This window comes from Triticum urartu, chromosome 1A (assembly GCF_056163025.1).
Source record: "Triticum urartu cultivar PI428250 chromosome 1A, HENAU_Tu73, whole genome shotgun sequence".
NCBI lineage: Eukaryota > Viridiplantae > Streptophyta > Magnoliopsida > Poales > Poaceae > Triticum > Triticum urartu.
Window position 1 is genome coordinate 349,990,528 of NC_141873.1, and position 26,571 is coordinate 350,017,098.

Below are 26,571 nucleotides of genomic sequence, written 5' to 3' on the forward strand. Positions count from 1 at the left end.
TTGCATGGTGAAAAAGGTTGTACTTTACTATAAGCAACAATGAGGCCATAATTTGCACGTACGTGAGTACTCCTCTGAATATACGATGTTTTGTATATTTTAATATACACTACAAACGGATTGAAACAAGTGAATAAACACACTAAAATATGTCTATATACATTTAATTATTAAAAAAGTTAGAATATACTGTATTTATGAACGGAGGGAGTACACTCGCAAGTCGCAAGCATTGCACCGATTCTAAATAGGGTTAATCTAGCTGTGGTGTGCTTCTTTTACGTACAGGCTTTTAAGTTTGGCGATATATAGTACTCCTTCCGTCCGGAAATACTTGTCATCAATAAGTATTTCCGGACGGAGGGAGTAGACGAGATTCACATCGATGGGGGTGTAAATCATCTTAGGCACGTACGTGTAACGCGAGCGTGGTATGTCGACGCTTCGGTGCGTACGTACTATGCATCTCGCCGACATAAGAGCGTGCGTACGTACCGTTGTCCGTTGCTGCTCCTTTCAGTACAAAATCGGATGACATATCGCTTGTTGGTACGTTTTCATGGTATTACACTGTTCATAAGTTGACATCGTTACCGCGTGCAGCAAAAGTCAGAATTCAGCGCGCGTGCCCGTGTCATGCTACGACCAGCCCGACCCACAGACCAATTAGCGTATGTATGCATGCTCTACATGATAGTATATACGGAATACATACGAAAGTGCATATTGTATGTATTGTCTGTCCATGCATGCATGGACTTACGAGCATACGTTTTGAGCAAAATATATATCTAGCTACCATATACAAAAATCAAGAATATAATTTTACTCCGTGCCTTTACCTGACGTGAGTGGTCTGGTAGACGTCGCGTCGTTGTAGCATGTCGATCGATTAACATAGTAGTATTGGATTTGCGTAGACGTTTCTCGTGAACACGTTTCTCAGGCTCGGTGTTTACTGACCTGTCCGCATCCAATGGATCGATGTGGAGCCGGAACTACGCATCTTATACTCTGAAAAAAGGACTACGCATTTTTTCCCCATCGCGATGAAAAAAGAAACACGAGTTACACATGGTAGCTATCGCTGGTCGCCTACTATGGACACAGCGTGTGCTACGTACGTGCAAGTATTGCATGTAGTATGTACTCGGGGAAAATAGCGGAGCCGCCTTTTTGCCTCGCCGGCTCAAGCTTCCCCGATCGTCAGAAGTCATGGGGCTCCGGTGGATCATAGCCAAACAGGGACCGATCCATCAATCGATGTGCGTATATATGATCAATACAACGCAAAACAAAATCACGACGAGTAGAAAGGTCTAATCGCGCGGTGCATGTTATCGAATGAACGGAGAACGAGATTCTACGGGCAACGACGTGTCAACGAATTACTCGCTAGGGAGTCACCTTGGCACCTTTTCTCTCACTTTATCTGTTTACCATGCAACTTGCTGAGCATCTTTCGTCGCCGTCCATCCAAGTAGCTTTCCATGATTCTATCTTCTCGTAAATAAGCAGGAAATTACCCCGATTATACATGTACGTCCGGTAGTGCGTGCAGACACACATTATTTTTCCCACCGGAAAACTTGCGGCAAAAAGGAAAAAAGATGGACATCCGATGCTTACTTGCACGCACACGACATGCCCTAAATTAGTAGGGATGGATTTTTACTTTCGGAACCGACGCGGACGACAGTTCCAAACTGTAGAGCCTATCTCTTCCAACCGCACGAGATAGTACAGACCTATATGTACCAGTACCTCTTTATTAGTTTCAAAAAAACAAATACTATACCTCTCCTTACAGCCACTGACGAGTTGGACCTGTGAAGCACTCGGACCCGCGGGTCAGTGAAACGTCCAGTGAATGGCTGGGTGTGCGAGGTAAACGGTAGGGGTAGGGGACAGGGTGGGGGATGGGCTCAGACGTGTTTCACAAGGTATTCCGAGGCGCAGATTGCGCCCAGTATAGCTATCCTGACACGTGGTCGGCCCTGATGCCACCATACAGTACTGTGTTTGCGACACGTCCAACGTAGTGCTCCGCGCACGGAAAGGGTACACCCCCGTCACATGTGATTCCACTGAGATTACATGCGCTTGGAAATGGAAAAGACTTCTATCATTTTATGTAGCAGCTAGCAGGTATTTCATGTTTGTTTTTTCTTTATTTTTCAGCGGGTTTTTGCACTGGTGGTTTGATCCTTTTTCCGAAAAGAAAAAAATCTCTGACCTAGCATAAAGACTCGCATCGGTGGCACGGCTTGCATGGGTGCGTGCAGGCAGTATTTGATGCCCGAGCCATGTGGAAGCGGGTGGACGGGCGCGTCGCTCTGCCGATGACGCGTGGGCCTCGCTCCTGCTCCACTTGTCCTCGTCCCGCCTGCGCCGCCGCATGCACCGTCCGAGACCAGCAGCACGAACCGCTCCGCGCGCCAGATGCGTGGCCCGCCCGACCGCCTTCCAGAAGGTCTCGCCCGCCCGGCCTGGCGCCCCACGCAACGCGGAGCGCGCCTGGTCCGCTGCGCCGGCCAGCAGGACGGGCCAGTGGCCGCCCCCCACGTGGCACGCGCTTGCATGCGGTCGATCTTTTCCCTCGTCGCGGCGGGCGCGGGGGCGGGAGACATGCATGCAGTGCATGCGTCGACGTGCTCGATGGAGTAGTACGATGGAGCGATGGAGTAGAGGGGCAGCCATCATTGTGGCTTTACAAGCACGAACCTGATTTTATTATTAGTACGGATGGAAGAAGCCTAAGGCTGGTCATAGTGGAGAGTAATTTAGACTAGTGTCATATGCATAACACTAATCTAAATTACCACCTTCATAGTGCAAAGTAATATAATAATAGTGTCATAATTGGCTTTATTTATTAGTTTGTAGACTTATCCTTTTTTTAAAAACGTTATGTTATAGTAACGTACTTCCTCCTTTCCGGTTTATAAGGCTCAATTCAAAAATCTCACAACCAATGTAGATGATGAGTGGTGAAATATTTTTTGTAGTTTGCAAAATCACCCAATTAATGCTCTTATTTTCTTTTAAAAATTATGTTTACGAATGCATTAATTGCAATGCATGCATGCATAAAGTGCATGCATTGGTCAGTTTTCTCTTAATACTTGTATGCAATGATTTAATGCACCTTAAAGTCTGAACATGTGATGAGGAACAACCAAATTGAGCCTTATAAAATGAAAAAACTAAAATTTTGAGATAAGCCCTATAAACCGGAAAGGAGGAAGTATTATGTTACTCTAAACACATATCTCCTCATTAAATACATGCCACATAAGTAAACTTGTTTTGGACTGCGCTATGTTACTAGCTAAGTTACTCCCAGTATGACCAGCCTAACTAGGAGCGTAGATTTTGAAAACGACGTCCGGAAATTCTACCGGGGTCGAGCATATTATGTGTCTGGTTTTTTAATTCTGAAAATCATTGGATATACTCCATCCTGCATGTCCTGGACAACCCTAGGAACATGTACATCGGGCATGCATCGAGCCACCGGCCCTAGCGCACCGTCAAACGTGGAAAATCAAGCGAATCCATGGCATTCGGGCAGAGATTTTCTATTGCAGCAAAGGGCGGCTTGTGCCGAGAAAACTAAGACTGGGTATTATTATTGCATGTATCGCGTCGACCAAAAACTAATCAAATGTCTAACAGGTCAGCAAAAGCAGAGGATACAATATGCACACATGCGTAAACGCAGAGGCCCACATGGCTGCTCGTGATGGTGGCCGGCCAGCTAGTTGACTAAATAATGGAGCAGGACTACGTATGCAAAACTTCATCTCGAACCACTTTTGCCATTCTTACGGTAATATAAACGGGAGTATGATCAAGTAGGTCATACGGAGTCGTACACGTACCTGGGAAAAATATCCTGTACTCCCGAGGATTCGGTGCTCCGGCTGCACCGTGCACATCCTGAGCTTTGGATAAAGAATGTAGGGATGCGATGAGAACCGAACGCCCCACCCTTCAACTTTTTCAAAAATCACCTCAGGTAAGTACAGAATAGGTGTAACGCTTCTCCAATCTGTGATGCCCCAAGCTTACACGAACAGTTAGGGATAGGGCCATAGGGTGCTGCGGCGGCGGACCTCGCCGTGTGCTGCTCCGCGACTTCACCGGCGGCTACGGTGCGACCTCGCTGTTTTCCAACGTACAGCAGACAACCCGTCCCATCCCCGCGCCGCTATTCTCCCACCTCGGCGCCACCCCCTCACCTCACCTAGCACGTACCTCCGCCATCCGCCGATGCCTAGATCCGCCATCAGCCGACACCGTAGAAGAGAAAATCGGCCTTCAGGTATCCTTTTCGATGATACAACCTTGTTTTTTTATTGTATATTTTGGTTCGAATCCATCATCCCCTTGCTGATTGTGTTAGATGTAGCTCCTCTCTGGGTAAAATTTGATGATATCTCTCTGTATCAGGGCGAAGAAAAAATAGTCGCTGAAAAAACTTGCTATTTCTTTTTTGCGTAGACTACATATTTGAGCAAGTACATATAGAAAAATGGCAGCAACTTGTGGCTTGAGATTAGTGCGAAGTAATTTCAACTGAGTTCAAAGTAAAATGTCAGCAAACGTACGTATACAAAAAAAATCAGAAACTTGGAACAAGTAGTTTTGGTGTGAGGTGCATGAAGCATCTAGCACCTTTACAAATTAATGGAGGTTAATAATAGTACATCCATTCCCATCTAGTCAGATCCTTGGTTATATTTTAGAATCAATTGTTCTGACACAACCAATGGAGAAAATGGCTGGTATGGATGAGCAAAACAGTTTTGCTTAGAAGGAAAGGAAACAAAAAGAAAAGAGAAGCTAGATACAGCAGGAAATCCATTTTTTGCAAGTTTTGATTCAGAGTTCTTTCCTTTTCCGCATGTTCATCCTAATCCTATGTATTGGTGAAGATCGAATAGTCCAAAATAAATGAGCTACTGCCTGAACATTATTGTTCGTTTGTTCTGAAATAAGTGGAGGCTAGCAATCTTAGGACATTTAATTTCATTTCATCCTCCTCTGCTACTATGACCACCATGCCAATTAGAATGGAGCTAAAATAGTAACAGGTAGATTTCGTTTGGAACAAATATGAGGAAATTACAAAAACGCGTGGAACAATTATCAGGGAAAAAATCTCATCATGTAAGGAATGAGTCTGCAGCTAATTAATTAGAAGGAGCAAATTAAGTAGCAGATGAGATGTGATTGGTGGGCATACTATCGTTGGGCCCATGGAAGTGGATGAAGAACTATTGCATCCCATTGTTGATCATATCCACCTTGTAATCACACATCACCCTGACACAACAACTGAGAAAACATAGCCAAAAGGATTCTTCTTTCAGAACTAGTTTTGGTCATTGGTCTTCCTCATTCAGGTGTAAAAAAATTATTACTTATACAAGTAGTTTTGGTTGACTGAATTAAATTTATTAGCTCTTTTGTCTTCCTCATTCAGATGCAATATTTTACTTATAGAAGTAGTTTTGGTTGACTGAATTAAATGTATTAGCTCTTTTGTCTTCCTCATTCAGGTGTAAATAAAGGAACTAAATTCCTACAAATTTAGCATTTTTTGCTATGTGTCATGACATGCCTTGATGCATTGCTAAATATATGTTGTTGCACTCAGGAAAAAGGTAAATAAACCATAATTTAAATAGTATATCGTTTGTCATGTTTTCACAATTCACTTTTCTTCTTGTTTGCAGAGCAAGTAGCGTCTACAAAGGTTCAACATCAGCAAATTGTTCTAATTACCAAGACGGACATGACAACTCAAACAATATTTATATATGATCGATTAAAACATGTTGAATATGTTTGCAAAAAAATCACTTGAACTTGCTTGATATTTTGCAGCACAGTGCAACCCATTGGAGCAGACATCCTTTACTTTCCAGTAAATAATGGATGAAAAAGTGCCTTCGTTCATGTGATATATTGACCTAGTTCAAGTACACCTGGTTGAATATGTTGGTCCAATATATGTATACCCGCTAATTTGCTATGCTCTTGGTTGTAAATATTGGGATGCAACTCGAGTTATGTGTTCCATGGTAGATTTGTGTGTTTTATCACGCATGTCGTTCATGATATTGTTGTTGTACTATGAGCTTTGAAATGGCGAGATGGTTGTTGTGTTGCCTTCTAAGTTGACAAAGGTGGTTAATATGACTGATGTTGTCCTCTCTGCATCTTTGGTGCAGAATTTATGAGTCCAAAAATCTTGGTTCATGAACTTACTACTCTTTCTTTTCTTAGAATTACTTTTACCTTCTGAAAACAACTTGCCAAATGTTTTTGTCCTTCATATAGGGACATCTGTTGTATGTACACGTGTTGGATGAATGCATCAGTGTGACAAAAGAAGCTACCTACGCACATGATGGATATGTTCTTTTTGTTCCTAAACTGGAGCGGCACATCTTTTGAAGTTAGACTAGAGTATGGGAAAGGGCTCTCAAAAAAAAAGAGTATGGGAAAGTTAATTATTATGTACGTACATGGGGGGCTTTATGCAAAATTCATAGGATGAGGCGTCCACATTACATCTAGTACCTACGTTTCTCATCCAACGACTGTGCTGCTCACGGTGCAGCCGGAGTACTCTATCACTGGGAGTACAGGATATGCTCTCCACGTACCTGGTATAATTGATGTGATATTTGATTCGACCTGACTCTCCATCGACCGGCTATTAATCCTAGCAGTGATCCTGCATTAAACGGATGGGATTTAGCAGTCGCGGTGCGCATATGTACGTACTAGCTTTGATAGATCGAGCTATGCAGAGCAGCAGAGCCACAGGGTTCGGCAGCTGTCGCAGCTACTCCCGGAGTGCATGCCTCTGTATGCAACGTATGTTTTTTTCCCATGTAATATGTGTCTCATTTATATCATAAAGAATAAAATACAAATCATATAAAGACCAACATGATAAAATTGAAAAGACAGCAGAATGTCTATGAGCTTGATATCAACGTCCGTCACCTGTCTCCGGAATCATCATAGCAGCCACCAAAAAAAAATGACGGATCACCCACTCACCCGAGCTCGACACGAGTTCATCGCTGATATACAACTCTGCAGACCTTCAAGGTGACTCGTCATAGACAAAACCATTACCGTTGAACAAATTAGACCGAGGCAACACCCGGACACGTCATCGAACTCCAGATCTGGCACCCTCACATGACTAAGATGTCGAAGGAGAAAACCATACGTGTCATTCACGAGCTACGAGCCCAGCACACGTTCCGTCTTTCAGATGTCGTCGATGCAGACCACAATTTGCATCCTCTCCTGGACTACCTCCCAAGCTTCGCGCCGACGTTGGAGCAGACGTCGTCGCAATGGCGGAGCCCAAGGACACATGTCCACCATAAGGATGCCGCCGCCGCCACGGCATCCCCGCTTACAATAGAGACGATCGCCTCGACGGGGAAGAATCTGAAGTTTCTTTATTCAACATCGCCTTCGCCGCCGCCGAAGCTAAGACATCGAATGATCCAAAACCCTAAACTTCCTGGACCCTAAAACCTAAAGGTAAAACGATCCACACGTGCGGGATCCAGCGACCCCCCCTCATTACCGACGACCAAAAAGTCGTCGGCGGAGGAGAGCCGCCGGAAGACGGCGTGGGAAGGAGCGGCTCTCCTGCTGGCGGTGGCTAGGTCTCGCTACAGGAGGAAAAGGTACTTGTGCTGCAGGAGCGTGAGGGACTTGATCGATTAGATGCAACGTATGTGGTGATCACTTGTTGGAAACAGAAAAAAAAAGTCCAGTATTACGAGAATATGTTTCCTTTTAAAAAAGTATAAATGATGTTTTTTTTGCGGGGAAAGTATAAATGGATGTTACACACAAATTATATCTTGTTGACCCTTTTCCTACTCAGAGGTGGTCATACAATTTACTACCAAAAGTTAGCTAAAGGTGTTAAGTGCGGTTGGGGCTGGAGCTATACTATTATCTACTGCCTCCGTTCCTAAATATTTGTCTTTCTAGACATTTTAAATGACTACTACATACGGATGTATGTAGACATATTTTAGAGTGTAGATTCATTTATTTTACTCCGTATGTAGTCACTTGTTGAAATGCCTAAAAAGACAAGTATTTAGAAACAGAGTGAGTACATGCTAAGTTGCGCTATAGCAAGCCGTAAACAATTTTATCACGACGCGCCGCCCGCGTGGATCTGGCGAATTTCATCAAGTATAGTACTCCTACTCTAGTTCCAGTAATGATCCTACTTATGAGCTAGATCGCCTATATGTGTCTATACGCATCCAGGAAGTCATGGCGCGCAACAAATCAGACAGCACGTACGGGGTGCATGCAAACACGTCACAGCTTACCTGTACATGCAAACACGTCACGCGCGTCCTAAAATTCCGTCCCACGACCCACTCCGATGCGCGCATTCATTGCACACGCAAGCAGACAGCGCGGTGAGACTTGCAGAGAGACGACTCCGAAAGTCTCCAGTTAATCGATCGAGCCCATGCATCTGGGCAAAAGGCACAAATTTGATTTTAGAACGAAACTATTTCACAAACAAAGCTATGTTTTGAAATATTTCACCTAGTTGATTCTTAATGCGCACCGCCTGATAATAAGGCGCTGCACTTTATTGTACAATGCCTAACACTTAGGCGTCACTTCTGTGCAGCGCCTAGTTGTAAGGACTTGCAATACACTGTGCAGCGTCTAACTGTAAGGAGTTGTACAGTAGAGTGCAGCGCTTAGCTGTCGGGCTCTACATAAAAAAGTCAGTGGTGCAATTTTTTTTCAAAAATAGTTTAGTTTGTGAAATACTTTCACTCTAAGGTTATATTTGTTAATTTTGCCATGCATCTCTCCACACGCACGCAGCCGGCACGTGACACGTCCCTACTTTCCCTTGTGAAATTCGTGTACGTCGAGTACATTGCCAACGACCATCACATTTGGGCTAGGATTGCGGATTACCATTGTTACAATTGAGGGAAATTGCAAAAAGAAACATCACTTTTGAGGCTAGTGTGTAATAAATTGCCGTAATAGAGCGTTTAAAGCGTTTTCTAATGCAAAAAAGCGAAATAACTCATGAACAACATATTTTATAAATGGTCTGTAAAAAGGCAAAAAATAAAGCGAGAATTTAGACGAGCTATTTGAATGATGTTTTTCATAAATTGTCTACAAGTGATTATTGTATTTACTAAGGACAAACAACGGCGATTGTTGTCCATGTCTTTCTTTAGCAATACATAAGTCATTTGATTGAGAAGGCAAATTGAGCCTAAGTTTTTTCATACTCCAGTAGGGTTGATAGAAAACCCGACCGCACCTCCCATGCTAAATGACCCTCGGAACTAGGAATTCCCACCCGGGATCAATGATTACTTCCTTTGGTGAACCGAAAATGGAGCAGGAAGAATTATCGTCTTTTTTACATGGAGGTGACCTTGAGTTATTGAACCCACGAGAAGACGGTGTCCTTTAAGCTAAAGTCTCAAACAAGCTTTTGCTAGAAAGTAAATTTCAGCTTTTGACCTGATAGTAAATCAAGCTGACACTGAAAACACTTATAATAAAAATAAGCATGGGTATGAGGACTTACGATTACAACCATATATTTGTACCAGGATCAGAAATGATATTAATTTGTGCTGTGGAAGTCATCCATTAAAATATGCTTGTTACGTATCGAAATAGGAGATGTGTTCAAATTATGTCTTGACCGGTACACATCCACCACTCCGACTTGCTTCATCATGTCGGCTGACGTGAGGGCTCCGACGTCACCTCACCGACTTGCCCCGCCTCCTCGGCTGGCTCAAAGACTTCGCCATCGCTTCACGATCTGCTTCATCATGTCGGCTAACGTGGGGGCTCCGATGTCACCTCACTGACTTGCCCCGCCTCCTCGACTGGTTCAGAGACTTCGCAACCGCTTCACGACCAGCCCCGGGGGCTCCAACGTCACCCCATCGACATGCTTCGTCACGCCGGCTGGATCGGGGTTGCGCCTTGCCACATCGACCATACTATATATGTCAATGCTTCCGAGCTCCTTGCTCTGCCACATCGGGACCGACTTGGGGGTTGGGACCTCGTCCGCCGCGAGCCTGGACAACGTCATCCACACCGGGAGCATAAACCACCTAAGTCACTTTTATGCTTCTTTTTTTCAAAATCTATCTATTTTTGGTTCGGTCAGATATTATATGTGTGTTGAATAAACCTGACGGATTATTAGTGCCGACATATCTTTTGCACTATCTTGTGTACGCAGATGTTCAGTGATGCCGGTGTGCAATCCTGTTCATACTATTGCCACCGTCCCAGGGCAGTCCAAGCTGTTACCGCTACCACGACTATCTACAAGATGGTCTGGCCGGTTTCTCATCCACGATTCAATAGACATCGCATTGCTATCCGGCCTGCCATGCGAATTGGGACTTCGTCACGCCGTCACCATCATGCTGACGACATTAAAGTGGGATTACTAACATAGTTAAACAACATGATTGTTGGGGAACGTTGCAGAAAACAAAAACTTTCCTACTCGTTTCACCAAGATCATCTAGGAGTTCATCTAGCAACGAGTCATCGGATGCATCTACATACCTTTGTAGATGGCGCACGGAAGCGTTCAAAAGAACGGTGATGATGTAGTCGTACTCGACGTGATCCAAATCACCGATGACCAACGCCGAACGGACGACACCTCCGCGTTCAACACACGTACGGGACGGGAGACGTCTCCTCCTTCTTGATCCAGCAAGGGGAAGGAGAGGTTGATGAAGATCCAGCAGCACGACGGCGTGGTGGTGGATGCAGGGCATCACAGAAGCAGGGCTTCGCCAAGACTACAAGGGAGAGACGTAACGGGGAGAGATGGAGGCGCCAGGGGCTGGTCTGAAATCCCTCCTCTCCCCCCCCCACTATATATAGGGGTGCCATGGGGGGGGCGCCGGCCCTAGTAGATGAAATCTACTAGGGGGGGCGGCGGCCAAGGGGAGGATTCCCTCCCCCCCAAGGCACCTAGGGGTGCCTTCCACCACATGGACTCTTCCATGGTGGAACCCTAGGCGCATGGGCCTATAGGGGCTGGCGCCCCAGCCCACTATGGGCTGGGTTCCATCCTATTTCAGCCCATGGGGCCCTCCGGGATAGGTGGCCCCACCCGGTGGACCCCCGGGACCCTTCCGGTGGTCCCGGTACAATACCGATAACCCCGAAACTTGTCCCGATGCCCGAAACAGCACTTCCTATATATAATTCTTTACCTCCGGACCATTCCGGAACTCCTCGTGACGTCCGGGATCTCATCCGGGACTCCGAACAACATTCGGGTTTCTGCATATACATATCTTCACAACCCTAGCGTCACCGAACCTTAAGTGTGTAGACCCTACGGGTTCGGGAGACAAGCAGACATGACCGAGACGACTCTCCGGTCAATAACCAACAGCGGGATCTGGATACCCATGTTGGCTCCCACATGCTCCATGATGATTTCATCGGATGAACCACGATGTCGAGGATTCAATCAACCCCGTATGCAATTCCCTTTGTCAATCGATATGTTACTTGCCCGAGATTCGATCGTCGGTATCCCAATACCTCGTTCAATCTCGTTACCGGCAAGTCACTTTACTCGTACCGTAATGCATGATCCCGTGACCAAACACTTGGTCACTTTGAGCTCATTATGATGATGCATTACCGAGTGGGCCCAGTGATACCTCTCCGTCATACGGAGTGACAAATCCCAGTCTTGATCCATGTCAACCCAACAGACACTTTCGGAGATACCCGTAGTCTACCTTTATAGTCACCCAGTTACGTTGTGACGTTTGGCACACCCAAAGCACTCCTACGGTATCCGGGAGTTACACGATCTCATGGTCTAAGGAAAAGATACTTTGACATTTGGAAAACTCTAGCAAACGAACTATACGATCTTGTGCTATGTTTAAGATTGGGTCTTGTCCATCACATCATTCTCCTAATGATGTGATCTCGTTATCAATGACATCCAATGTCCATAGTCAGGAAACCATGACTATCTGTTGATCAACGAGCTAGTCAACTAGAGGCTTACTAGGGACATGTTGGTGTCTGTTATTCACACATGTATTATGATTTCCGGATAACACAATTATAGCATGAATAAAGACAATTATCATGAACAAGGAAATATAATAATAATGCTTTTATTATTGCCTCTAGGGCATATTTCCAATAGTCTCCCACTTGCACTAGAGTCAATAATCTAGTTACATTGTGACGAATCGAACACCCATGGAATTCTGGTGTTGATCATGTTTTGCTCTAGGGAGAGGTTTAGTCAACGGATCTGCTATATTCAGATCCGTATGTACTTTACAAATCTCTATGTCTCCATCTTGAACATTTTCACGAATGGAGTTGAAGCGACGCTTGATGTGCCTTGTCTTCTTGTGAAACCTGGGCTCCTTGGCAAGAGCAATAGCTCCAGTGTTGTCACACAAGAGCTTGATCGGTCCCGACGCATTGGGTATGACTCCTAGGTCGGTGATGAACTCCTTCACCCATATTGCTTCATGTGCTGCCTCCGAGGCTGCCATGTACTCCGCTTCACATGTAGATCCCGCCACGACGCTTTGCTTGCAACTGCACCAGCTTACTGCCCCACCATTCAAAATATACATGTATCCGGTTTGTGACTTAGAGTCATCCAGATCTGTGTCGAAGCTAGCGTCGACGTAACCCTTTACGACGAGCTCTTCGTCACCTCCATAAACGAGAAACATTTCCTTAGTCCTTTTCAGGTACTTCAGGATATTCTTGACCGCTGTCCAGTGTTCCTTGCCGGGATTACTTTGATACCTTCCTACCAAACTTACGGCAAGGTTTACATCAGGTCTGGTACACAGCATGGCATACATAATAGAACCTATGGCTGAGGCATAGGGGATGACACTCATCTCTTCTATTTCTTCTGCCGTGGTCGGACATTGAGCTGAGCTCAATTTCACACCTTGTAACACAGGCAAGAACCCCTTCTTAGAATGATCCATATTGAACTTCTTCAATATCTTATCAAGGTATGTGCTTTGTGAAAGACCTATGAGGCGTCTTGATCTATCTCTATAGATTTTGATGCCTAATATATAAGCAGCTTCTCCAAGGTCCTTCATTGAAAAACTCTTATTCAAGTAGGCCTTGATGCTGTCCAAGAGTTCTATATCATTTCCCATCAAAAGTATGTCATCTACATATAATATGAGAAATGCTGCAGAGCTCCCACTCACTTTCTTGTAAATGCAGGCTTCTCCATAAGTCTGCGTAAACCCAAACGCTTTGATCATCTCATCAAAGCGAATGTTCCAACTCCGAGATGCTTGCACCAGCCCATAAATCGAGCGTTGGAGCTTGCACACCTTGTCAGCATTCTTAGGATCGACAAAACCTTCCGGCTGCATCATATACAATTCTTCCTTAAGGAAACCATTAAGGAATGCCGTTTTGACGTCCATTTGCCAAATTTCATAATCATAAAATGCGGCAATTGCTAACATGATTCGGACGGACTTTAGCTTTGCTACCGATGAGAAAGTCTCATCGTAGTCAACCCCTTGAACTTGTCGATAACCCTTAGCGACAAGCCGAGCTTTATAGATGGTCACATTACCATCCGCGTCTGTCTTCTTCTTAAAGATCCATTTATTTTCTATGGCTTGCCGTTCAACGGGCAAGTCAGTCAAAGTCCATACTTCGTTTTCATACATGGATCCTATCTCGGATTTCATGGCTTCTAGCCATTTGTCGGAATCCGGGCCCGCCATCGCTTCTTCATAGTTCGAAGGTTCACCGTTGTCTAACAACATGATTTCCAAGACAGGGTTGCCGTACCACTCTGGTGCGGAACGTGTCCTTGTGGACCTTCGAATTTCAGTAGGAGCTTGATCAGAAGTATCTTGATCATTATCATTAACTTCCTCTCTAGTCGGTGCAGGCACCTCAGGAACATTTTCTTGAGTTGCGCCATTTTCCGGTTCAAGAGGTAATACTTCATCAAGCTCTACTTTCCTCCCACTTACTTCTTTCGAGAGAAACTCTTTCTCTAGAAAGGACCCATTCTTGGCAACAAAGATCTTGCCTTCGGATCTGAGGTAGAAGGTGTACCCAACAGTTTCTTTTGGGTATCCTATGAAGACGCATTTTTCCGATTTGGGTTCGAGCTTTTCAGGTTGAAGTTTCTTGACATAAGCATCGCATCCCCAAACTTTCAGAAACGACAACTTAGGTTTCTTACCAAACCATAATTCAAACGGTGTCGTCTCAACGGATTTCGACGGAGCCCTATTTAAAGTGAATGCGGCAGTCTCTAAAGCATAGCCCCAAAAAGATAGCGGTAAATCAGTAAGAGACATCATAAACCGCACCATATCCAATAGAGTGCGATTACGACGTTCGGACACACCGTTACGCTGAGGTGTTCCAGGCGGCGTGAGTTGTGAAACTATTCCACATTTTCTTAAGTGTGTGCCAAACTCGTGACTCAAGTATTCTCCTCCACGATCTGATCGTAGAAACTTGATTTTCCTGTCACGTTGATTTTCAACCTCACTCTGAAATTCCTTGAACTTTTCAAAGGTTTCAGACTTGTGTTTCATTAAGTAGATATACCCATATCTACTTAAATCATCAGTGAGCATGAGAACATAACGATAGCCACCGCGAGCCTCAACACTCATTGGACCGCACACATCAGTATGTATGATTTCCAATAAGTCGGTTGCTCGCTCCATTGTTCCTGAGAACGGAGTCTTGGTCATCTTACCCATGAGGCATGGTTCGCATGTGTCAAATGATTCATAATCAAGAGACTCTAAAAGTCCATCTGCATGGAGCTTCTTCATGCGTTTGACACCTATGTGACCAAGGCGGCAGTGCCACAAGTATGTGGTACTATCATTATCAACTTTACTCCTTTTGGTACTCACATTATGAATATGTGTAGCAATACGCTCGAGATTCATTAAGAATAAACCATTCACCATAGGAGCATGACCATAAAACATATCTCTCATATAAATGGAACAACCATTATTCTCAGATTTAAATGAGTAGCCATCTCGAATTAAACGAGATCCCGATACAATGTTCATGCTCAAAGCTGGCACTAAATAACAGTTATTGAGTTTTAAAACTAATCCCATAGGTAAATGTAGAGGCAGCGTGCCGACGGCGATCACATCAACCTTGGAACCATTCCCGACGCGCATCGTCACCTCGTCCTTCGCCAGTCTCCGTTTATTCCGCAGCTCCTGCTGTGAGTTACAAATACGAGCAACGGCACCGGTATCAAATACCCAGGAGTCACTACGAGTACTGGTAAGGTACACATCAATTACATGTATATCAAATATACCTTTGGTGTTGCCGGCCTTCTTGTCCGCTAAGTATTTAGGGCAGTTCCGCTTCCAGTGACCCTTCCCTTTGCAATAAAAGCACTCAGTCTCGGGCTTGGGTCCATTCTTTGGCTTCTTCCCGGCAGCTTTCTTGCCGGGCGCGGCAACCTCCTTGCCGTCCTTCTTGAAGTTCTTTTTACCCTTGCCTTTCTTGAACTTAGTGGTTTTATTGACCATCAACACTTGATGTTCCTTCTTGACTTCTACCTCCGCTGATTTCAGCATAGAGAACAACTCAGGAATGGTCTTTTGCATCCCCTGCATGTTGAAGTTCATCACAAAGCTCTTGTAGCTTGGTGGAAGCGACTGGAGGATTCTGTCAATGACCGCATCATCCGGGAGATTAACTCCCAGCTGAGACAAGCGGTTATGTAACCCAGACATAGTGAGTATGTGCTCACTGACAGAACTATTTTCCTCCATCTTACAGCTGAAGAACTTATCGGAGACTTCATATCTCTCCATCCGGGCATGAGCTTGAAGAACCATTTTCAGCTCTTCGAACATCTCATATGCTCCATGTCTCTCAAAACGCTTTTGGAGCCCCGGCTCTAAGCTGTAAAGCATGCCGGACTGAACAAGGGAGTAGTCGTCAACACGTGTCTGCCAAGCGTTCATAACGTCTTGGTTCTGTGGGACGGGAGTTTCACCTAGCGGTGCTTGTAGGACATAATCTTTCTTGGCAGCTATGAGGATGATCCTCAGGTTCCGGACCCAGTCGGTATAGTTGCTGCCATCGTCTTTCAGCTTGGTTTTCTCTAGGAACGCGTTGAAGTTGAGGACTACGTTGGCCATTTGATCTACAAGACATATTGCAAAGATTTTAGACTAAGTTCATGATAATTAAGTTCATCTAATCAAATTATTAATGAACTCCCACTTAGATTAGACATCCCTCTAGTCATCTAAGTATTACATGATCCGAGTCAACTAGGCCGTGTCCGATCATCACGTGAGACGGACTAGCCAACGTCGGTGAACATCTTCATGTTGATCGTATCTTCTATACGACTCATGCTCGACCTTTCGGTCTACTGTGTTCCGAGGCCATGTCTATACACATGCTAGGCTCGTCAAGTTAACCCTAAGTGTTTTGCATGTGTAAAACTGTCTTACACCCGTTGTATGTGAACGTAAGGATCCATCACACCCGATCATCACGGCGTGCTTAGAAACGACGAACTTTAGCAACGGTGCACAGTTAGGGGAGAACACTTCTTGATATTGTTATGAGGGATCATCTTATTTACTACCGTTGTTCTAAGTAAACAAGATGCAAAAACATGATAAACATCACATGCGATCAAATAATAAACGTGACATGATATGGCCAATATCACATAGCTCCTTTGATCTCCATCTTGGGGCTCCATGATCATCTTGTCACCGGATTGACTCCATGATCTCCATCATCATGATCTCCATCATCGTGTCTCCATGAAGTTGCTCGCCAACTATTACTTCTACTACTATGGCTAACGCGTTTAGCAATAAAGTAAAGTAATTTACATGGCGTCTCTCGATAACACGCAGGTCATATAAAAGAATAAAGACAACTCCTATGGCTCCTGCCGGTTGTCATACTCATCGACATGCAAGTCGTGATTCCTATTACAATAGCATGAACATCTCATACATCACATATAGATCATTTATCATTCATCACAACTTTGGCCATATCATATCACAAACCACTTGCTGCAAAAACAAGTTAGACGTCCTCTAATTTTTGTTGCAAGTTTTACGTGGCTGATTTAGGGTTCTAGCAAGAACGTCTTCTTACCTACGTTAAAGCCACAACGTGATTTGTCAACTTCTATTTACCCTTCATAAGGACCCTGTTCATCGAATCCGCTCCAACTAAAGTGGGAGAGACAGACACCCGCCAGCCACCTTATGCAACTAGTGCATGTTAGTCGGTGGAACCGGTCTCACGTAAGCGTACGTGTAAGGTTGGTCCGGGCCAATTCATCCCACAATACCGCTGAAGCAAGAAAAGACTAGTAACGGCAAGAAAGTTGACAAATCTACACCCACAACTAATTGTGTTCTACTCGCGCAAGAAGAACTACGCATAGACCTAGCTCATGATGCCACTGTTGGGGAACATTGCAGAAAACAAAAATTTTCCTACTCGTTTCACCAAGATCATCTAGGAGTTCATCTAGCAACGAGTCATCGGATGCATCTACATACCTTTGTAGATGGCGCACGGAAGCGTTCAAAAGAACGGTGATGATGTAGTCGTACTCGACGTGATCCAAATCACCGATGACCAGCGCCGAACGGACGACACCTCCGCGTTCAACACACGTACGGGACGGGAGACGTCTCCTCCTTCTTGATCCAGCAAGGGGAAGGAGAGGTTGATGAAGATCCAGCAGCACGACGGCGTGGTGGTGGATGCAGGGCGTCACAGAAGCAGGGCTTCGCCAAGACTACAAGGGAGAGACGTAACGGGGAGAGATGGAGGCGCCAGGGGCTGGTCTGAAATCCCTCCTCTCCCCCCCACTATATATAGGGGTGCCATGGGGGGGGCGCCGGCCCTAGTAGATGAAATCTACTAGGGGGGGCGGCGGCCAAGGGGAGGATTCCCTCCCCCCCAAGGCACCTAGGGGTGCCTTCCACCACATGGACTCTTCCATGGTGGAACCCTAGGCGCATGGGCCTATAGGGGCTGGCGCCCCAGCCCACTATGGGCTGGGTTCCATCCTATTTCAGCCCATGGGGCCCTCCGGGATAGGTGGCCCCACCCGGTGGACCCCCGGGACCCTTCCGGTGGTCCCGGTACAATACCGATAACCCCGAAACTTGTCCCGATGCCCGAAACAGCACTTCCTATATATAATTCTTTACCTCCGGACCATTCCGGAACTCCTCGTGACGTCCGGGATCTCATCCGGGACTCCTAACAACATTCGGGTTTCTGCATATACATATCTTCACAACCCTAGCGTCACCGAACCTTAAGTGTGTAGACCCTACGGGTTCGGGAGACAAGCAGACATGACCGAGACGACTCTCCGGTCAATAACCAACAGCGGGATCTGGATACCCATGTTGGCTCCCACATGCTCCATGATGATTTCATCGGATGAACCACGATGTCGAGGATTCAATCAACCCCGTATGCAATTCCCTTTGTCAATCGATATGTTACTTGCCCGAGATTCGATCGTCGGTATCCCAATACCTCGTTCAATCTCGTTACCGGCAAGTCACTTTACTCGTACCGTAATGCATGATCCCGTGACCAGACACTTGGTCACTTTGAGCTCATTATGATGATGCATTACCGAGTGGGCCCAGTGATACCTCTCCGTCATACGGAGTGACAAATCCCAGTCTTGATCCATGTCAACCCAACAGACACTTTCGGAGATACCCGTAGTCTACCTTTATAGTCACCCAGTTACGTTGTGACGTTTGGCACACCCAAAGCACTCCTACGGTATCCGGGAGTTACACGATCTCATGGTCTAAGGAAAAGATACTTTGACATTTGGAAAACTCTAGCAAACGAACTATACGATCTTGTGCTATGTTTAAGATTGGGTCTTGTCCATCACATCATTCTCCTAATGATGTGATCTCGTTATCAATGACATCCAATGTCCATAGTCAGGAAACCATGACTATCTGTTGATCAACGAGCTAGTCAACTAGAGGCTTACTAGGGACATGTTGGTGTCTGTTATTCACACATGTATTACGATTTCCGGATAACACAATTATAGCATGAATAAAGACAATTATCATGAACAAGGAAATATAATAATAATGCTTTTATTATTGCCTCTAGGGCATATTTCCAACAATGATATATCCTCAAAAAGTACGGTAAAGAATTACTCCATTGTTCATATTTTTATTAGATCAAAGTGGGATGAGATAGCAGAGGTATGACTAGGCACACCTCTAAGTTTGCCTTTCTAATCTTGATTTATAGGGCAGCCCCATAAATGAAATAGAATAATTACCTCATGACGTTTATCGTTCTAATCTTAATTCATAAAGTCACCCCAATGTCACTATGGCCATCTCCGGAAATTATACTAGTCATGTATCTTGATTTCAATGATTCCCAAAATATTCAATCTAACATAAAGAAACTCGTAGCAAGAGAAATATGCAATTCACCTCAAAGATAATATGAGAGGATACTTCACATAATTCAACTCCTTAACAAAGGCCACGATCACAATCATCATCGGAAACTTACATGATCAAGGGAGGGAGAGAGCGAGATATAGCACATTGTTACTACTACATACCCTCAATCCCATGGGTCTAGTTACACATCATCATTAGAAGATCGAGAGAGTTATTGGTGATGGTCATGGAGATGGTGGAGATGTCCCCAGCGGAATTCTGGCGCCATCGTAGGAGAGGTGGAAGGGACCATCATTCTTCTTCATTGGCCTTATTCACCTTGTTAGGGGGGGGGGGGCGTTCCCTCAGGTTTTTGTGGCTTTTGTGGCTTGTGAAGGAAATATGCCCTAGAGGCAATAATAAAGTTGTTATTTATATTTCCTTATATCATGATAAATGTTTATTATTCATGATAGAATTGTATTAACCAAAAACTTAGTACATGTGTGAATACATAGACAAACAGAGTGTCCCTAGTATGCCTCTACTAGACTAGCTCGTTAATCAAAGATGGCTAAGTTTCCTGACCATAGACATGTGTTGTCATTTGATGAACGTGATCACATCATTAGAGAATGATGTGATGGACAAGACCCATCCGTTAGCTTAGCATAATGATCGTTTAGTTTTTCTGCTATTGCTTTCTTCATGACTTATACATGTTCCTCAGCCTATGAGATTATGCAACTCCCGAGTACCGGAGGAACACCTTGTGTGCTATCAAATGTCACAACATAACTGGGTGATTATAAAGATGCTCTACAGGTGTCTCCAATGGTGTTTGTTGAGTTGGCATTGATCGAGATTAGGATTTGTCACTCCGTGTATCGGAGAGGTATCTCCAGGCCCTCTCGGTAATGCACATCACTATGAGCCTTGCAAGCAATGTGTCTAATGAGTTAGCCACGGGATGATGCATTACGGAACGAGTAAAGAGACTTGCCGGTAACAAGATTGGACTAGGTATGATGATACCGGCGATCGAATCTCGGGCAAGTAACATACCGATGACAAAGGGAACAACGTACGTTGTTATGCGGTTTGACCGATAAAGATCTTTGTAGAATATGTAGGAGCCAATATGAGCATCCAGGTTGCTATTGGTTATTGACCGGAGATGTGTCTCGGTCATGTCTACATAGTTCTCGAACTTGTATGGTCCGCACGCTTAACGTTCGATGATGATTTGCATTATATGTTATGTGATTTGATGAACTAAAGTTTGTTCGGAGTCCCGAATGAGATCACAGACGTGATGATGAGTCTCGAAATGGTCGAGACATAAATATTGATATATTGGAAGGTTATGTTTGGACACCAGAATGGTTTCGGAAAGGTTCGGACATTTTTTTCGGAGTACCGGGGCGTTACCAGAAACCCCCGGGGGGTTAATGGGCCGTAGTGGAAGAGAGGAGGCGGCGGCTAGGTGGAGGTGCGCCCCCCAAGCCCAATCTGAATTGGACTAGGGTGGGAGGGCTTTCCATCTTCTCCTCCTTCTCTTCCCCTCCCCCTTCTTCGTAAAGGAAAGGGGGGGGGTGCGAATCCTACTCGGACCGGGAGTCCAAGTAGGATTCCCCCCTTGGCGTGCCCCCTCTAGGGCCGGCCTCCTCTCCTCCCCCCTTTATATACGTGGGAGGGGGCTGTTGGGGATCGTTGCAGAAATTAAAAAAATTCTACACATCACCAAGATCAATCTATGGAGAGACTAGCAACGAGAGAGAGGGGAGTGCATCTTCATACCCTTGAAGATCGCGATGTGGAAGCGTTACAAGAACCCGGATGAAGGAGTCGTACTCATAGCGATTCAGATCGCGGTTGATTCCGATCTAAGCGCCGAACAACGGCGCCTCCGCGTTGAACACACGTACAACCCGGGGACGTCTCCTCCTTCTTGATCCAACAAGGGGAGAAGAGAAGTTGAGGGAGAGCTTCGGTAGCACGACAGCGTGGTGGTGGAGCTTGCAGTTCTCCGGCAGGGCTTCACCAAGCACTACTACTACTACTACTACTACGGAGGTGTTGGGGAGGGAGAGGGCTGCGCCAGGGGAAGGGGTGCGGCTCCCATGCGCCTCCCCACTATATACAGGGGTGGAGGGGGCTGGTTTCTTGCCCTCCAAGTCCATTGGGGCGTTGGCAAAGGTGGGGGAAAGAAATCCCATCATTTCCCTTCCCCACCGATTGTTATCCCCCTTTTTTTAGGGATCTTGATCTTATTCCTTCTAAGGGGGGATCTTGGTGCACCTTGACCAGGGGTGTGGGGCCTTGCCCCACTACCCACGTTCATGTGGGCCCCCCCATGCAGGTGGGCCCCACTCCGGAACCTTCTAGAACCTTCCCGCTACAATACCGAAAAATCCCGAACATTTTCCGGTGGCCAAAATAGGACTTCTCATATATAAATCTTTACCTCCGGACCATTTCGGAACTCCTCGTGATGTCCGGAATCTCATCCGGGACTCCGAACAACATTTGGTAACTGCACACTAATTCCGATAACAACTCTAGCATCACCGAACCTTAAGTGTGTAGACCCTACGGGTTCGGGAATCATGCAGACATGACCGAGACAACTCTCTGGCCAATAACCAACAACGGGATCTGGATACCCATGTTGGCTCCCACATGTTCCACGATGATCTCATCGGATGAACCACGATGTCGGGGATTCAATCAATCCTGTATACAATTCCCTTTGTCAATCGGTACGTTACTTGCCCGAGATTCGATCATCGGTATCCCAATACCTCGATCAATCTCGTTACCACAAGTCACTTTTACTCGTTCCGTAACACATCATCCCGTGATCAACTCTTTGGTCACATTGAGCTCATTATGATGATGTCCTACCGAGTGGGCCCAGAGATACCTCTCCATCACACGGAGTGACAAATCCCAGTCTCGATTCGTTCCAACCCAACAGACACTTTTGGAGATACCCGTAGTGTGCCTTTATAGCCACCCAGTTACGTTGTGACGTTTGGCACACCCAAAGCATTCCTACGGTATCCGGGAGTTGCACAATCTCATGGTCTAAGGAAATGATACCTGACATTAGAAAAGCTTTAGCAGACGAACTACACGATCTTGTGCTATGCTTAGGATTGGGTCTTGTCCATCACATCATTCTCCTGATGATGTGATCCCATTATCAACGACATCCAATGTCCATGGTCAGGAAACTGTAACCATCTATTGATCAACGAGCTAGTCAACTAGAGGCTTACTAGGGACATATTGTGGTCTACGTATTCACACATGTATTACGGTCTCCGGTTAATACAATTGTAGCATGAACAATAGACAATTATCATGAACAAGGAAATATAATAATAACCATTTTATTATTGCCTCTAGGGCATATTTCCAACAGGGGCACCCCAAAGAGACACCAAGTCTTCTCTTAGACGTGTGCGGTGCCCCCCTCCACAGTTACACACCTCGGTCATATCATCGTAGTGCTTAGGCAAAGCCCTGCGCAGGTAACTTCATCATCACCGTCGCCATACCGTCGAGCTGATGGAACTCTCCCTCTTCCTCAACTGGATCAAGAGATCGAGGGACGTCATCGAGCTGAATGTGTGCTGAACACGTGCTGAACGCGGAGGTGCCGTATGTTCGGTGCTTGGATTGGTTGGATCGCGAATACGTACGACTACATCAACCGCATTACTAAACGCTTCCGCTTTCGGTCTACAAGGGTACGTGGACACACTCTCCCCTCTCGTTGCTATGCATCTCCTAGATATATCTTGCAAGATCGTAGGAATTTTTTTGAAATACCGTGTTCCCCAATTGTGGCATCCGAGCCAGTTTTATGCGTATATGTTATACGCACGAGTAGAACACAAAGAGTTGTCGGCTATAATAGTCATAGTGCTTACTAGCAATGTCTTACTTTGATTCGACGGTATTTTTGGATGAAGCGGTCCGGACCGACATTACATGACCGCGTTCATGAGACTGGTTCTACCAACGTGCTTTGCACACAGGTGGCTAGCGGGTGTCTGTTTCTCCAACTTTAGTTGAATCGAGTTTGACTACGCCCGGTCCTATTTGAAGGTTAAAACAACACACTTGACGAAAAATCATTGTGGTTTTGATGCGTAGGTAAGAATGGTTCTTGCTAGAAGCCCGTAGCAGCCACGTAAAACTTGCAACAACAAAGTAGAGGACGTCTAACTTGTTTTTGTAGGGCATGTTGTGATGTGATATGGTCAAGACGTGATGAGATATAAATTGTTGTATGAGATGATCATGTTTTGTAACAGTTATCGACAACTGGCAGGACCCATATGGTTGTCGCTTTATTGTATGAAATGCAATCGCCATGTAATTGCTTTACTTTATCACTAAGCGGTAGCTATAGTCATAGAAGCAATAGTTGGCGAGACGACAACGATGCTACAATGGAGATCAAGGTGTGAAGCCGATGATGATGGTGATCATGACGGTGCTTTGAAGATGGAGATCAAAGGCACAAGATGATGATGCCCATATCATATCACTTATTTTTGATTGCATGTGATGTTTATCTTTTATGCATCTTATTTTGCTTAGTACGGCGGTAGCTTTATAAGATGATCTCTCACTAAATTTCAAGGTATAAGTGTTCTCCCTGAGTATGCACCGTCACTATAGTTCGTCGTGCCGAGACACCACGTGATGATCGGGTGTGATAAGCTCTACGTTCACATATAACGGGTGCAAGCCTTGCACACACAGAATACTCGGGTTAAACTTCACGAGCCTAGCATATGCAGATATGGCCTTGGAACACTGAGACCGAAAGGTCGAACGTGAATCATATAGTAGATATGATCAACATAGTGATGTTCACCATTGAAAACTACTGCATCTCATGTGATGATTAGACATGGTTTAGTTGATATGGATCATGTGATCATTTAGATGACTAGAGAGATGTCTATCTAAGTGGGAGTTCTTAAGTAATATGATTAATTGAATTTAATTTATCATGAACTTAGTACCTGATAGTATTTTGCATGTCCATGTTGTTGTAGAGATCAATGGCCCGTGCTACCGTTCCTTTGAATTTTAATGCCTTCCTAGAGAAAGCTAAGTTGAAAGATGATGGTAGCAACTACACGGACTGGGCCCATAACTTGAGGATTATCCTCATTACTGCACAGAAGAATTACGTCCTGGAAGCACCACTAGGTACAAAACCCGCTCCAGGAGCAACTCCGGACGTTATGAACGTCTGGCAGAGCAAAGCTGATGACTACTCGATAGTTTAGTGTGCCATTCTTTACGGCTTAGAACCGGGACTTCAACGACGTTTTGAACGTCATGGAGCATATGAGATGTTCTAGGAGTTGAAGTTAATATTTCAAGCAAATGCCCGGATTGAGAGATATGAAGTCTCCAATAAGTTCTACAGCTGCAAGATGGAGGAGAATAGTTCTGTCAGTGAACATATACTCAGAATGTCTGGGTACCACAACCACTTGACTCAACTGGGAGTTAATCTTCCTGATGACAGTGTCATTGACAGGGTTTTTCAATCACTGCCACCAAGCTACAAAAGCTTCATGATGAACTGTAATATGCATGGGATGGATAAGACAATTCCCGAGCTCTTCGCGATGCTAAAGGCTGCGGAGGTAGAAATCAAGAAGGAGCATCAAGTGTTGATGGTTAACAAGACCACTAGTTTCAAGAAGAAGGGCAAAGGGAAGAAAGGAAACTTCAAGAAGAACGACAAGCAAGTTGCTGCTCAAGTGAAGAAGCCCTAGTCTGGACCTAAGCCTGAGACTGAGTGCTTCTACTGCAAAGGGAATGGTCAGTAGACGCAGAACTGCCCCAAGTATTTGGCGGATAAGAAGGATGGCAAAGTGAAAGGTATATTTGATATACATGTTATTGATGTGTACCTTACTAATGCTCGTAGTAGCGCCTGGGTATTTGATACTAGTTCTGTTGCTCATATTTGCAACTCGAAGCAGGGTCTACGGATTAAACAAAGATTGGCTAAGGACGAGGTGACGATGCGCGTGGGAAATGGTTCCAAAGTCGATGTGATCGCCGTCGGCACACTACCTCTACATCTACCTTCGGGATTAATTTTAGACCTAAATAATTGTTATTTGGTGCCAACGTTAAGCATGAACATTATATCTGGATCTTGTTTGATGCGAGACGGTTATTCATTTAAATCAAAGAATAATGGTTGTTCTATTTATATGAGTAATATCTTTTATGGTCACGCACCCTTGATGAGTGGACTATTTTTGTTGAATCTCGATAGTAGTGATACACATATTCATAGTATTGAAGCCAAAAGATACAAGTTTAATAATGATAGTGCAATATTTATGGCACTGCCGTTTAGGTCATATTGGTGTAAAGTGCATGAAGAAACTCTGTGCTGATGGACTTTTGGAATCACTTGATTATGAATCACTTGATGCTTGCGAGCCATGCCTCGTGGGCAAGATGACTAAGACTCTGTTCTCCGGAACAATGGAGCGAGCAACAGACTTGTTGGAAATAATACATACTGATGTATGCGGTCCAATGAGTGTTGAGGCTCGCGGTGGGTATCGTTATTTTCTCACCTTCACAGATGATTTGAGCAGATATGGGTATATCTACTTGATGAAACATAAGTCTGAAACATCTGAAAAGTTCAAAGAATTTCCGAGTGAAGTGGAAAATCATCGTAACAAGAAAATAAAGTTTCTACGATCTAATTGTGAAGGTGAATATTTGAGTTACGAGTTTGGTCTTCATTTGAAACAATGTGGAATAGTTTCGCAACTCACGCCGCCTGGAACACCACAGCGTACTGACGTGTCCGGACGTTGTAATCGTACTTTATTAGATATGGTGTGATCTATGATGTCTCTTACTGATTTACCGCTATCGTTTTGGGGTTATGCTTTAGAGACGGCTGCATTCTTGTTAAATA

General features: G+C 44.9%; 1 long non-coding RNA gene across 1 annotated transcript; it reads left to right on the top strand.

The window, feature by feature from the left end:
- Window positions 1-3,922: 3,922 nt before the first annotated feature.
- On the top strand, window positions 3,923-6,278 carry LOC125510929 (uncharacterized). The gene is made up of 2 exons (XR_007284808.2): window positions 3,923-4,327; window positions 5,745-6,278. It is a non-coding gene; the product is annotated as an uncharacterized LOC125510929 (long non-coding RNA).
- Window positions 6,279-26,571: the final 20,293 nt, after the last annotated feature.